We start from the raw sequence: 16,314 nt of genomic DNA on the forward strand, positions 1-16,314 counted from the left end.
CGTCTTTAGTGTCTGATCGCACTTTTTGAGTCACAGTGGGCTCAATGGAAGAAGACCCCTAACTGTTGAAAAAAACATAAAAAAATTTTCCAAAATGCATATTGAGAAGCCACAATGCTTCTGGAAGAAAGTCCTTAGGACAGATGAGACAAAACTGGAGCTTCATGGTGAGTCACCTCAGCTCTAAGATCACTGATAGAATAAATGAAGCCTTCAAAGAACTGAAGACCATAGCTACTGTGTAACATGGAGGAGGCTCAGTTATGTTTTGGGGCTGCTTTGCTCTGTCTGGCCTGGGGTGCCTTGGGTCTGTGCAGGGAACAATGAAATCTCAAGACTATCAAGACATTCTGGATTGAAACGTCTTGCCCAGTGTCAGAAAGCTCCGTCCTGCAGGTCATGGATCCTCCAAAAGGACGATAAGCCAAAACACACAACTAAAAGCAGCCAAGAATGGCTATGAATGAAACAGAAAGAAAGTGGCCTTCTCTGAGTCCTGATTTTCTCCCATCAAACATCTATGTAAAGAACTGAAACATGCAGTACGGAGGAGACCCCCTTCACACCTGACACTCCTGGAGCAGTTTGCTCAGGGCGAGTGGGCCAGACGACCTGTGGACAGGCACAGAAGTCTCATGGATGGCTGCAGGAATCGCTTGTGTGCAGGGATCACCTCTAAAGGTTGGGCAACAGAATATTAAGTGAAGGGTCCTGCCATTTTCACTTGTGTTATTATCTGAGTCAAAACTCTAAAGCAAAGCCCGATTTTTGTTAATTACGGAATAAACAACGATGGGTGCCAAGTACCTTTGTCAGTTTCAAGTTCTTTCATGGTGGGGGTGCCAACACATTTGTCCATATCTGTATATCAAAAACCATCTCATTAAAGAAACTCGTGCCAATATTAATATAAGTTGCAAAAAAATAGCTGAGTATATTTACATAAAAACATTTTTTAAATATTATGAGTAAATCTCAACACATTCATCACAAACCAACAAGACAAACCCTACATTGGCGCTCTACACACCTTCCAGTACTGAGCCCATAGGCCATTGTCGGGCAACCAGTGCGCCGCGGCGTGGAAATTTCTAGGGACGCCACGAAAACTTTTGTAGAATATTTAAATTTGCTAGTGTTTTTGAACTTTTGGTTCATTAAAAAGATAATGTTTAAAAAAAAAAATTTTATGGTGGAAAAACATAACAGAACACTTAAAGAAACGCGAGAGACTTCAAATGATCGACAAGGAAATGCGTGTCTGTCTTTCGAAAACTGATCCTCAGTCTCATATGTGCTGAAAAACAATCTCATTGTTCACATTAATTAAATTTAACATTTATCCTTTGATTCCTTTATTAATAAAATGTCTTTCAAACTTGTAAAATTAACTGTTTTTATTGGCGATTGTGCATAGATTGTGTCATCACGACTTTATTTATGGGCAGTCCCTCAGGTGCGCCGCGAAAGAAAATTTTTGGACTTAGTGTGCCGCAACCCGAAAAAGGTTGCCTTTCATTGCCATAGGCTTTGCCGACACGATGACTCTCCACATACACAGAAACATGTTAAGCTATAGGCTTCCACAGGGAGGTGAATCAAAAACGATGGCGGTCATTAACATCTGAGGCAGACCACTTTGGCCAGCATGGTTCAGAATATGCTTTCCTCTTTCAGGGCCTGATGTTCTGTCATCCTTTGAAGACAAAGGAGTAGGCAACTTGGTGACACTTAAAACAGGTGTATTGCAGGCAGCAAAGCCTCATCGGGGGAACTCACAGCATCAGGATAAAAATTCAACACAAACACACACATACACACACTGAGGAAGCTAGAGGCGCAGTTGCCCCGCTAAACCCACCAGCCAGACGTCCAGGACACACTTGTAAGAACACCATGATTTAAATTCTGTGACTGTGAGATTTAGATGGCAGCTGTTGTTGATTTGTGAAAAAAACAATATTGTATACGTGAAGCTCAGGAGAAATGAAATCTAGAGATCGTTAATTATAGGGGAGACGTCATCTTCTCAGTTTGCCGAAACTTGAAAGATGTGACATGCAAGGTTTTTCCATAGTTGGTGAGGGCTGTTATTGTGACTAGGGTGCTATTTATTCCCTGCTACACTGAGCTCACCTGATCACATGACTTTCTATCTTAAGGCCACTGAAGCCATTTATACCAATTAGTATTCCCAGTGGGCGGCACGGTGGCACAGTGGGTAGCGCTGCTGCCTCATAATTAGGAGACCCGGGTTTGCTTCCCGGGTCATCCATGTGTGGAGTCTGCATGTTCTCCCTGTGTCTGAGCGGGTTTCCTCCCACAGTCCAAAGACATGAAGGTGAGGTGCATTGGTGATCCTAAATTGTTCCTGGTGTGTGCTTGGTGTGTGTGTCCTGTGGTGGGCTGGTGCCCTGCCGGGGATATGTTCCTGCCTTGTGCCCTGTGCTAGCTGGGATTGGCTCCAGCAGACCCCCGTGACCCTGATATAGCTGGTTAGAAAAATGACTGACTGTCAGTATGCCAAGTTGAAACCTATTAAAACAGCCATTTTGCCGTTGCTTACTGTAAGTTAATTCACTGCTGAGGTTCCTGTCTGTTCAAACTCAGGCTACCTGAGTGATCTCCGTGTTTATAATTTATTCAATGCTCGCTCTTATTCTAGTTGACCACAACCTGCCCCTAGCTGGGCTCCTGCTTACTTCTTCTACATTAGCTTTGAAAGGGAGTCCCAATTTACAGAGCGTCTGCACGCTTTCTGTGAGTGTTTGAAGTCACGGATTCTGATGACAATGCACCCACTTAAAGTTTGAAAACAGAAAAGAACCTGACAGGCCGGAGCCAGGTGGGTACCGTTTTTAGAAACGTGGCACCTGCAACCAAAGGATCAGATCGAGATAAGGATCCGGGCTAGACGACAATGGAGCAGACTCCAGAATACGGGCATTTCAGACACTAGAGGTGTTATTACGATGGCACTGCAAACCAGACATTAACCCTGTAAGCATAAGTTTAATATGTCACTGTGCTCTGTGCAAATATATTTTATAAATATGCGGACATGCACAGCGGACACAGAGCTAGATTAAGCACAGGGGCTCACATAGAACCACCAGGCAAAACAGATGGATTAGGACAAATGGACAGCGTGCAGTCCAGACTGTGAGATGCTGTAACTGTGTGCTGGTGTCCGGCATGGAATTGCATCCTCGTTTAAGCATCGTTGTCTTGTTTGGAATCGCATGCTCATCTGAGGGGGACCCTGGATGTGGAGAAAAAGTATCAAGCCTTGGAACATCACCTTTGAAGCCAACGAACGGATGGAAGACGTCACCCCCTGTTCCTGAGAATGCCTTCCACATCTGCACTGACGACACTGACAGACTCCACTCCTCGGGCCCCGACTCCAGGACTGGGCCTTGTCACTGGCTTCACTCTTCTTTGTACTCTCTGCAGTGTAAACCGACATTAAACAAAGTTAAGTTATTTCTTCTACGTGATTTCTTACCGCCGTATCACTAGGGAGGGGTATCGTCCTTTTATGTTATATATCTATATAGTTTAGCACCTTGTGCCAGCCACCCTACCCGACCCGACAAAGACAGACACAGCAGGCCCTACGATCAAAACACACACGACTTTTATTTTCCTTTCCTTGTGGGAAACGCCTTCCCCGTCCCCTAAATTCAAACCAGCGCAATCACAACACAGTACTCTCTTTCCCTTCTCTCTTCTCTCTTTTCTGTCCTCCGCTCCTCCAGGTAAGCTTCGTCCTCGATCTCTCGACTCTGGCACTCTGAGTAGCGGTTGCTGGCCCCTTTTATAATGCCCCCCGGAAGTGCTCCAGGTGCTTGATGACCTACTTCTGGGTATGGCGGAGAGAACTGCCCATGATGGCTCAGCAGCTTCTGCAGCACCCCATGGCGGCGCCCACGGATCCCAAACTCCAATTCCCATGGAGCCCTGCGGGAGTCTAAGGCACTGCTGCAACCCTGGGGGGCTGCCATCTAGCGCTCTGCGGGAGGTAACGCTCTTGCCACACTTGCTCCCCCCAGTCCTCCCAGCGTGGAGGCATCCTGGCAGGGCAAGGCCCCCGGTTGTCTGCCACAATAGAATCGAGTTAAGTAACACGCCGCAATCACAAAATAACTCATTGCCAGGGAGCGAGCGCCACCTACTGGACACAAACCCAGGAAAGGGTTTAAGTCCACACTGTTTTCACCTGAGGGTTGCATCTCTGCTGATTAAAAATGATGTTGTCCTCTCGGCTTTATTTTATTGTGATCTCCGGTGTGCACTGACATGGTTTGTACCTTAGTGTCACGTGGCTGGATTGAGAATCCGAACCTTCACATTTGAGATTACGGTCCTCTTCTAGGAAAGCGCCACCTATTCCATATAGCAGTTTCAAATTTGAGCTAAAACAAAATGATTTTCTTTCCCTGGTTGCTTCCGCACTATTACATTATTTGTTTAAAAACACAGATGTTTATTTTCCGTTTTCTTTTGTCTTTCATCCACACTACCCCTGAAAACGGAGACTTCTGAGCTCTGTATCTCTGAAGACGCCAGCTCAGCATCGCCGAGATGATGAGTGAAATCAGAGAATGTCGCACATGCAAATCAGAGGAACTCCTTCCAGGCTCTTCTAAGGTATGCAGTACCCTGCTGTGGTGACAGGGGGCACTGTCCGTAACGGTATTGTCTCTTTTCTTCCCCTCAGCACTGAGAAGTCACCTGTTGGGGACAAACGGCTCCTCCCCTTCTGGTCAGAAGACTGTAATGTTTCCAAATGGTGGCTTCTCAATTGGACTCAGACTTATTAAGGGATGTCAGACCCGCTCTTAAGAGCTAACCTTTTTGAGAAGCCGGGAAGGCTATTTGTGTTTTGTTAGATTTTTGTGCCCTCATGTGCCTATTTTGTTTAAGAGTTGTGTGACTGTACGGGTCGGCTCCACGCTGCTCTTGAACCCGCAGCTGTTGATAACGTAACTGACGGATGAGCCTAGCAGATGAGCACACTTACACATAGCAAGGGGTAGGTGCAAAAAAGTGAACAGTGCTTTTATTAAAACCATCCATCACAAAGAGTCTACATGAAACAGAGCAATGCTCCATCCATTACAAATTATCCATCCATCCATCCTTTATCCAACCCACTATATCCTAACTACAGGGTCACATGGGGTCTGCTGGAGCCAATCCCAGGGCACAAGGCAGGGCACCACCCCACCGCAGGACACACACACACATACACCAAGCACACACTAGGGACAATTTTGAATCGCCAATCCACCTAACCTGCATGTCTTTGGACTATGGGAGGAAACCGGAGCGCCCGGAGGAAACCCACGCAGACAACATGCAAACTCCACAAAGGGAAGTGAACCCAGGTCTCCTAACTGCGAGGCAGCAGCGCTACCCTCTATGCCACCGTGCCGCCCATTACAAATAATAGTCCTTAAAAATGGTGCAAAAGTGGAGGTTAAAACAGTCCAGTAAATAATCGAAGCCCTAAGCAGGAATCTATTATTTAAAACTCAAGTCTCCGGTGCTTCCCTGTATAATGGAGGTCTCCCCGGGTTACCCAGCTCAGGTCTTGTAGCCCGGACAGACGTCAAACCAAAAGGCGCCACCATCCCATGGCTCCCAGCAGGGCCCCCAATCCGAACCCAGGCTTGGGTCCCTTCTGTCCACGGCTCCAATTGGCCCTCGCCCACTCCCACCGCCTTCCTGGACTTACGCAGCACATCATTTTGGCTCCCCCAACCACTCAGCCAGAGTGATTCGCTTCTGCAGCCCCGAGCCTTTGAGGGTCTCTCTGCATGGCTGCCTGCTTCCTCTCAGTTGCTCATTCGCTTCTGCACTCACACTCTCCTGTCTTCGGCCTGCTTCTCTCTCTTTTTTCTATAATGAGATACTAAGTCATATTTATGCGACAGTAAGTAGTATTTATGAAATAATAAATTGAAATGACACGATTCTAAGTCATCATTTTGAGATAGTAAGTCGTAATAATGAGAGACTTTGTTTTACTTTTACTATTTTGTCGGAAAAGGGCTTCCATGGCAAACAGAGAGAAACCAGAGAGTCTGAGATGTAGGTAGCCAAACCAGACTTGTCCTTAATGAAAGTGACGATTCAGCATTTTACTTGATTCCTCAGCCTGTACTTCCTGAGAGTGTGCCTGGCATTGGCAGCGGCAGCAGCTCCCATGCCCACCATTCAGTGCATCATTTGAAGTTTTCTGAATTCTTAGCTCCACGCCGTTTTAATTCTAAAATGTTCTTTCAGTCGGAGGGCTTTGTTGCTTATCCAGCACACTTCCCCTCAGCACGATAATCATTATGGTGGATCTCTGGCCAGCCTCTTCAGACACCACAGGGCTTAGTTTTGTTTCTGCTCGGAGTTGGAGGGAGACGAGTCTTTTAAGAGAACGCTTGCACTGAAGTGTGAATTTTGCTTTTTCAACTGCAGCCTCAGCTTTTTTTCCCTCTCTCCTCCAAAAAGATCCCAATAGGACCTTAGAGAAGAAATTTCACACAGAATTGTTCTCTTTGTATTCTTCAATAGTATTCAATGATGAAAATATGAGTCCAATATCCTCAGAACTGTTAAACATTATTATGTAACTGATAGCAGTTCCATTGTAGTCACTACCAAAACCCCCCCCTTTGAGATGCAATCCCATTTCCCGGACCCCTCTTTTTTTATCGTGTCTAGAGACTCTTACATGTTTGATAGATAGATAGATAGATAGATAAAGTACTATATAATAGATAGATATATAGATACTTTATTAATCCCCAAGGGGAAATTCACATAATCCAGCAGCAACATACTGATAAAAAACAATATTAAATTAAAGAGTGATAACAATGCAGGTATAACAGACAATAACTTTGTATAATGTTAATGTTTACCGCAGTGCTTCTGAAAGTCAATAAATAAATAATCCATTAAAAACAATGAAAATGTGGAGGTTAAAAATCCAATAGATAGATAGATAGATATGAAAGGCACTATATAATAGATAGATAGATAGATATGAAAGGCACTATATAATATATAGATAGATAGATAGATAGATAGATAGATAGATAGATAGATAGATAGATATGAAAGGCACTATATAATAGATAGATAGATAGATAGATAGATAGAAAAGGCACTATATGACAGATAAATAGATAGATATATAGATATGAAAGGCACTATATAATAGATAGATAGATAGATAGATAGATAATATGAGAGGCTTTAATAGATAGATAGATATGAAAGGCACTATATAATAGATAGATAGATAGATAGATAGATAGATATGAAAGGCACTATATGACAGATAAATAGATAGATATATAGATATGAAAGGCACTATATGATAGATAGATAGATAGATAGATAGATAGATAATATGAGAGGCTTTAATAGATAGATAGATATGAAAGGCACTATATAATAGATAGATAGATAGATAGATAGATAGATAGATAAGGTACTATATAATAGATAGATATATAGATACTTTATTAATCCCCAAGGGGAAATTCACATAATCCAGCAGCAACATACTGATAAAAAACAATATTAAATTAAAGAGTGATAACAATGCAGGTATAACAGACAATAACTTTGCATAATGTTAATGTTTACCGCCCCGGGTGGAATTGAAGAGTCACATAGTGTGAGGGAGTAACGATCTCCTCAGTCTGTCAGTGGAGCAGGACGGTGACAGCAGTCTGTCGCTGAAGCTGCTCCTCTGTCTGGAGATGATCCTGTTCAGTGGACGCAGTGGATTCTCCCTGATTGACAGCAGCCTGCTCAGCGCCCGTCGCTCTGCCACAGATGTCAAACTGTCCAGCTCTATGTCTACAATAGAGCCTGCCTTCCTCACCAGTTTGTCTAGGTGTGAGGCATCCCTCTTCTTTATGCTACCTCCCCAGCACACCACCGCGTAGAAGAGGGCACTTGCCACAACCGTCTGATAGAACTTCTGCAGCATCTTATTGCAGGTGTTGAAGGACGGCAGTTTTCTAAGGAAGAACAGTCGGCTCTGTCCTCTCTTGCATAGAGCATCCGTATTGTATTATATTATATTATTATTATTAGTATTATATTGAGTATCAATAAATAAATCCATTAAAACAATGGCTGCAAGCAGTCCTTTTAAAAAGAAAACCGTTGCCTTCTTGAGCTGGCAGCTCCCCTGCTTCTCCAATCCGGGCCCTGCACCAGGGGAGCTGACCTTCTCCTTCTAGTCTGGTCGTCATTTGGTCCCTGGCTCCGTTAGGCTCTCACCAGACCGAGACTTGGGTTCCTCAGCGACCAGGGCGCCCACGCTGGAGCTTCCACCTCGCTGCCTAACTTTCATGGCGAGCCGTCCTCGATCGTGGTCACTCTTGCTCCTCTGCAAAACTCAGCAGGAGTGACCCAATCTGTTTTCCCCCCGGGTGCTGGCGAAACACCCTGCTAGGACTCCCTGCTCCCAGCTGCCTGTTCTTCTTATAGTGAGCCTGTCCTCACTCGCTCGCTCAGACCGGCTCCTCCGCTTCCTGCCTTTGCTCCTTTTTAACCTCCGTCATTTTCTTTTTTCGTCTTTTCTTTCTCCCCTCTGCACTTGCGCTTCTCCTATTTATAATGGGGATGTAGCACAGGTGTGCCGATTAGCAGCTCCCGGCCTCAATTACAGATGTGGGCGATTCCTCACCTGTGCACTTAAGCGAGGAAACGCCCGCATCACGCAGCGTACGAGAATCAACACAGGTTGATTTGTTTCGAACCTTTATTTTTTATTTTTTTGTAAAACTTGAGTTATGCGTATGGAATATTATCTTATTTTAATAGAATTAAAAAAAAAAACCTATCCGGTGTGTCGTCAGCTTAGGTTCTATTAAAGTGTGGCTAAGGCACAGCCGATAGGACGCAAAAGTAAAAGCTGTGACCAGTAGGCCAAATTCCAAACACAACCACACTACACAAGTCATGTGTTTATTAACAAGAGGATCTTATTTGTTAGTTCTTTACAAGTTTTCTCTCTTGGACCTCCACTCCTCCCAGTTGAGTGCTGTTCAACTCCTCTCCCGAATCTAAATCACCTGGCTGAGGACCCCGGAGTATTTCCAGTGTTAGGGCAAGGCCCAATGTAAGCACTTCCAGGTAGAGCAGAAGTCCCTAAAATTAGGGATCACACCACCCTCTGGAGGCACCGTCTGAACCCAACAAGGCTGCTCTATGGGACTACAGTTCCCAGCATGCCTTGTGGTTGTCCATACAGGTAGCACCACCCAGGGATTCTGCCACCTAACATATTGGGGGATCATATAGCTGTGACCAGCTCTCTTCCCTGGTTCTTATATCATACTGGCCTACACATCAGGCTCCCACTCCCGAACTGGGAACATTGGCTTCCTTTGTCTGTTTTGCAGTGCAAGCCGACATTAAACCAAGTTAAGTTATTTCTTCTATGTGATTTCTTACTGCCGTATCACTAAGGGAGGGGTATCGCCTCTTTATATAATTTTATATCATAGTTTTGGGTTATGTAACACGCCGCAATTACAAAAGAACTCATTCCCAGGGAGCTAACACCCCCCTGCTGGATACAGATTTATAAACTTAAAGAACTATAATAATTATTATTATTAAATTGTTACAATTATTCTAAAAATATCTCTCTTTTATAATGAATGAGAGAGCGACGAGACGTGATTTTCTCAGGGAGACACTTTCACGTCCCGCTAGATGAGACTTTGTGCCAAGAGATTTAACCATGTCTGGGGCCGGAAATAAAAGACAAAGAGTAGATGACAAAGTACAATGTCATAAAGAATTCAAAAACATTGGCGCAATACTCATGAAGAGCAGGTTAGAGATAATGGAAGTACAGTGGAACCTCGGGTCATGACCATAACTCGTTTCAAAACTATGGTCACAACCCAGCTTGGTTGTGACTCGAAGTAATTTCCCCCATAGGATTGCATGTAAATACAATTAATCCGTTCCAGACCGTACAAGCTGTATGTAAATATGTATATATTTTTAAAGATTTTTAAGCACAAATATAGTTAATTATACCATAGAATGCACAGTGTAATAATAAACTAAATGTAAAAACATTGAATAACACTTGCCGCTGGGAGCCGCCCAAGGGACACTACACTGTGTGGGCAGCGAAATCGCCCCCCACAACCGGGTCACTGCTTGCAGCATCACCAGCCGCCCACTGATAATTAACGGGGCAGCCGTGTGTGGTGGGTAGGCCGTGAAATCGCTTGCCACCAGGCCCGCCCGAGGGACACTACACTGAGTGAGCAGCGAAATCACCCCCCTCCAGCCTCCGCTTGCAGCGTCCCCAGGCCGAAGATGACAGAGCGGCAGTTACTAAGGCGCATGCGTTGCAGGTGCGGCCCCGTTCGTATGTTGTAGGTGGGATGTCCGTAACCTGGGGACTACCTGTATTGAGATTAATAAAGGATCACCCCCAATGTTATTTTGATGAACCTCCTTTTCCTTTAATGACAGCCTCGAGTCTGTTGGAATTCTTCTCTATCAGCTTTGCACATCCAGATTGAGGAATATTTGCCCCCCACTCTTCTTTACAGTTTAACTGTTCAAGTTCGGTCAAATTGGATGGTGAGCGTTGGTGGTCTGCCCTCTTCAAATCTTTCCCCAGATTTTCAGTGTGATTTAGGTCTGGGCTCTGACTGGGCCACACGAGGACATTCACTTTTTTCTCCTTCAGCCACTCTGTGGTCAATTTTGCTGTGTGCTTCGGGTCGTTGTCTTGTTGAAAGTTGAACATTCTGGCCATTTTCAACTTTCTGGCAGAGGGTAGCAGGTTTTCCTCAAGAATCTGAGGGTATTTTGCCCCATCCATTTTGCCTTCTACCCTAACAAGAGCCCCATGCCCTGCGGCAGAGAAACTCCACCACACCAGGATGCTGCCACCTCCATTCTTTACTGTAGTTGTGTTGTGGATGGTGAGCTGCATTGGATTTCCACCACATGTACCTTTTGGTATTGAGGCCAAATAGTTCGATTTTGGTCTCATCTGACCATAAGACTTTTTTACAGTTGGCATCAGAATCTTCAAGGTACATTCTGGCAAAGCTCAAACAAGCCTTAATGTGGCCTTTCTTGAGAAGTGGCTTTTTCCTTGTGACCCTTCCGAATAAGCCACAATTGTGGAGCGCTTGTGAAATTGTTGTCACATGCACACAATGACCACTCTTTGCCATAAAATCCTGTAACTTCCTCAAAGTGGCCATTAGCTTCTTGGTAGCCTCTCTTATCAGTTTCCTCCTTGCTCTTCCATCCAGTTTGGAGGGACGGCCAGATCCAGGCAGGGTTCTAGTAGTGCCAAACACTTGCCACTTCTTTATTATGGACTTTACTGTGCTCCTTGGGATTGCTAAAGCATTTGAGATGTTTTTATATCCATCTCCTGCCTTATGTCTGTCCACAACTCTAACCCTGAGATCTTTTGAAAGTGACTCGCCACCCATAGTCCGTTGTTTGCTGTCAATTGCACTACCAAGCAAGGGAATGAATGCTCCAGGACCAGCTTCACTAATAACACTGATCACAATTGATCACAGGTGGAAGGAAGCCAGTAACCACAATGGAAATGGTGGGCACTTACACCTGATTGAGTTTAGGAGGGGGGTGATCCTTTATTAATCTTCTGAACTGTAGCTGTGATATCTTTCACTTGGATGTTATAGATTGCATTGAGTAAGTAAAGCTGGAAAAAATATTGGTTAGTGTATTTTCATTTAAAGCTGTAAAGAATATTTCGAAGGGGGGGGGGGAATTCTTTTCTATACCCACCGTATTTTATTGGTTCAGATTGCTTCATCCTAACAAGACTTACATCAGAATATTCGGGGCCTCTATCGTGTGGATCTCCCTGTACATTAAATCAGGAAGCTCAGGAAGAGTTGTGGGACACTGGAACAAACTACCAAGACATGGAGCTCAAGAAGAAACCTTGACAACCTTTAAGAAGGATTTGGATGAGATATCGGGACAGCTTAGCTATTAGCTCTACAAATGACGGAGTGAATGGTCTCCTCTCGTCTGTCAGATTTCTTATGTTCTTGCGTTTCTGTTTCTCTGCCTTTTTGCTCCTCCGTTTCGTAGGTTACATGCGTTGCTGCTTAAGTTCTCTAGAATTTAATCACATCCACTTAGACACCTGAAGGAAATTCTAAGGTCTTCTAGCAAAGATCATTTTAAATAGAAGCTCGTGACAAGTATATATAAATATTAAAGAAATGGAAATAAGTCAGCAAATCCTGAAGTGATTAAAACATGCTCGAGCCATGAAGTTCAGAGTGAGGAGCGGTAAACCCCGAGGGCCGCGGCTGATGTTACTGTACCACAGGCTGGCCACGAGCGTTAGATCAAAGGTAGGCTCCCCAGGCAAATTCTTTCTTAATATAGTGATAAAATGTGCTGCATTTTCTGCTTGAATTACAACACTGCTACATCTATATATATATATATATATATATAAACTACTCAAAAAATTAAAGGAACGCTTTGAAAACACTTCAGATCTCAAAATCCTGCTGGCTATCTCGACTGATATGGACTGATATGCTAATGTGTTAGGAATGAAAGGATGGCGCATGGTTTGATGGAAATGAAAATGATCAACCTACTGAGGGCTGAATTCAAAGACACCCAAAAATCAAAGTGAAAAAATGATGTGGCAGGCAGGCGAGTCCATTTGGCTAAAATTTCATTGCAGCAACTCCAAATTGTACTCAGTAGTTTGTATGGCCTCCATGTGCCTGTATGCATGCCTGACTACATCCTAATGAGACGATGGGTGGTGTCCTGGGGAGATCTCCTTCCAGATCTGGAGCAGGGCATCACTGAGCCCCTGGATAGTCTGAGGGGTCGGATGGACTGAAACATAATGTCACACCCAGAGGTGTTCTATTGGATTTAGGTCAGGCGAGCGTGAGGGCCAGTCAATGGTATCATTTCCTTCATCTCTGCAGGGACACAGTACTGAAGGAGTCCAGTCTTCATCTCAGGTCACAGGATAGCGTCCATGTGTCACAACCATATAGCAAGACAGGAAGCACCAGGACTCTAAAGACTCAGACCTTCGTGCTTTTGCAGAGACGTCAGGAGCGCCACACACCCCTTTCCAGCAACCTCATGACCCCCCCATGCTCTCCCAGTTCGTCTACTGACTTCATAGGAAGAGTCACCAGAGACATGAATGTCGCTAAGTAAACGTCTTGATGAGGTCAGCATTCCCTCCGCAGACAGACACACTGCTGATGGCTGAACCTAAGAGGTCATTAAAGGCCTGGCTCTTGGTTTTCATCCATGACCTTCGCAAGCCCAGACACTCGAACTCCTCACTTAGTCTCTTGAGCACTCTGATCAGAGCCTCCATTGACTCTGTGAAGATCACAGCATCGTCAGCAAAGTCAAGATCCATGAATCTTTCTTCGCCAACAGATGCCCCGCAGCTGCTGGACCCCACGACCCTGCCCAACGTCCAGTTCATGCAGGCACTGAACAGAGTAGGAGCAAAAAAAGACCACTGACGTACCCAGAATCAACTGAGAAGAACATAGAAGTTCTGTCTCCACCCTGCACAGCACTTGCTGTACCAGTGTACCGGCCGGCCATGATATCCAGCAACTCTGAGGTGATCCCGCAAAGTTTTACTCACAAGCCCTCCAGGTCCTGCAGGAGAGAAGCATCCCCACGGCCTGATGTTGCCACCACCCTCCTTCACAGGAAGGGATGTGTTGTTTTTTTAGATAATGCCTTTGCTCAAACATTCATTTATTGTAATGACCAAAGGCTCAGTTTTAGTCTCATCAAACCACAGAACCTTCTTCCGGCTGACTTCACGGCCGCCCATGTGCCTTCCTGCAAACGTTCACTGAGCTGTCATGTCTGTGGCTTTTCTATGCCATTCTTTCATGAAGCTGTGATTGGTGAAGCACCCAGGCAACACTTCCAGTCCTGTCTCTCACCAATTTCATACACTGTAGCTTGTAACTCGTTCAGAGTTCTCACAGGTCTCCCTCATTTGTCGTCTCCTGCCAAATTCATTGCAGATGTAGATCAGCAATTTCTGGGCAGATGTTTGGACGTTTTTGACAGTTCTGCACTGCCTTGTGTTTTGGTGGGTAGTGCTGCATGTTGCGCTATGGCCATCACTTTCAATATATGCTTTATATATTTTAAGTTAGATTATTCTTAAAAACAAAACAGACTTGTAATAAATACTTAAGTCCTAAAAAGGGAAAACCCATGAGTGAATTACACCAAGCACTGTGTACCATACAGAAATGTGACAGTTCTGTACAAGACAGTATTATGAAAATGATCTTCTTCATACTATTCACTTTTTAAATTTTAATAGATTTGTCAAAAGTTCTAAAACCCACTTTTCACTTTATCCTTCTGAGGTATTGAGTATTCCTTAATGAAGGGAAAAAATTGAAATTAAATGAAAATAAAATTTAAGTTTAGCACAAGGCAGTAACACAACAAAATGTGAAAAAGAGAGGGGGTCTGAACACTTTCTGAGCCCCCTGTTTGCATGTGTAAAGAACTGAATAAGCACTTTTACTGTAAGCCTAAGCCAAGCAGAAGCTTTTTAGCAGTTTGGTGCTGATGTCCTCCTTAACCAGCAGGTGGTGCTGTTGCTGCACACACCGTGGATTTCTCATCTCTCACTCTGTAGCTGTGACTGTGAATGGCAGCGAATCCTGACGGGCGAGGAGGACTGTTCAGAGGGGCGTTCTTCATTATTGTACAATGACATGACTCTTAATGTCAGAGCGTGGTTTTATTTTACATAACGTCTTGATTACATTTTATGATCATTAAGGTGACTGATTATGTTCTGCAAGGCCCCAATGGCAGCCAGATTTTACTATCAGTTACCTCTTATTCATTAGCTTTTAAATTATTATCATTTTTTAAAATTGAGGCACACATTTAATAAATGAGTTTCTGCACTTCCATTGCTGATTTAAATGTTCCAGCGCTGCACCTTCTGCTGTCTGAGAAAATCTGGCAATTTAAAATTACTGTTTCTCATATAATTTTAAAAATGCCAATCACAACTGAGCTTTTTCTTGGCAGATTTTCTCTACTCTTTAAAAGCCATTTTTTTAAAAGTATATATTAGCATTAAACAAGCAGGGTATACAATAAATCTGTGCCTTTGTGCATTAAAAGGCAAGACAACAATAAATAGCATCATGATAAACTGAAATAAGTCTTCCTGCCAAATTATGATTAAAATAACAGAACGAAAAAGGAGTGTAAATAAGAAAAGAGTACATTTCAAATTAGAGATTAGCTTCACGTGTATAGAATGGTTATATTGCAGCTTATTTAAAATACAGATAGATACTAGACATTAAATAATATATATATATATATAATCATATATATATATATATATCTCAACATGAAAGATACAATGAAGACAGACAAATAAATAACTATATAAAGATACATGTAAGACACTATATAATAGACAGACATGTAGAAGGCAGTATATAATAGATATTAAAGGTGTTATATTAGATAGATAAGCCACTATAAACAGATATATGTAAGGCACTATATAATGGAAATGAAAGGTGCTATAGATAGATAGATAGATTGATAGGACACTATATAAAGATAAATCAAAATCATTATATAATGGATACTAAAGGTTGTTATATTAAATAGATAGATAGATAAGGCACTATATAAAGATATATATATATATATGACAATATCCATTAGATAAGGCACTATATACTCCACTGTGTGGAGTTTGAATGTTCTCCCCGTGTCTGCGTGGATTTCCTCCGGGTTTTCCAGTTTCCTGACCTCCGTGACCCTGTGTTAGGATATAGCGGATTGGATAATTGATGGATGGATGGATAATAGATGGATGAACTATACCATAGAAATGAAAGATGATAGATAGATAGATAGATAGATAGATAGATAGATAGATAGATAGATAGATAGATAGATAGATAGATAGATAAGGCACTATATAAAGATATACTGTATGTAAGGCACTATATAATGGATATGAAAGGTGCTATTAGATAGATTATATTAGATATTATATAGATGGATAGACAGATAAAAAAGGCAAGGTGCAAAATAAATATTTTAAGGTTTTTTCAAAAAATAAACAGACAGACAGATATATAGGGAAAAGTGCTATATTCTTCTTCTTCTTTCATCTGCTCCCATTTAGGGGTTGCCACAGCGGATCATCTGTCTCCTTCTCTCCCTGTCTTTTACATCATTTCC

Source organism: Polypterus senegalus, chromosome 7, assembly GCF_016835505.1.
Source record: "Polypterus senegalus isolate Bchr_013 chromosome 7, ASM1683550v1, whole genome shotgun sequence".
Classification (NCBI taxonomy): Eukaryota; Metazoa; Chordata; class Cladistia; order Polypteriformes; family Polypteridae; genus Polypterus; species Polypterus senegalus.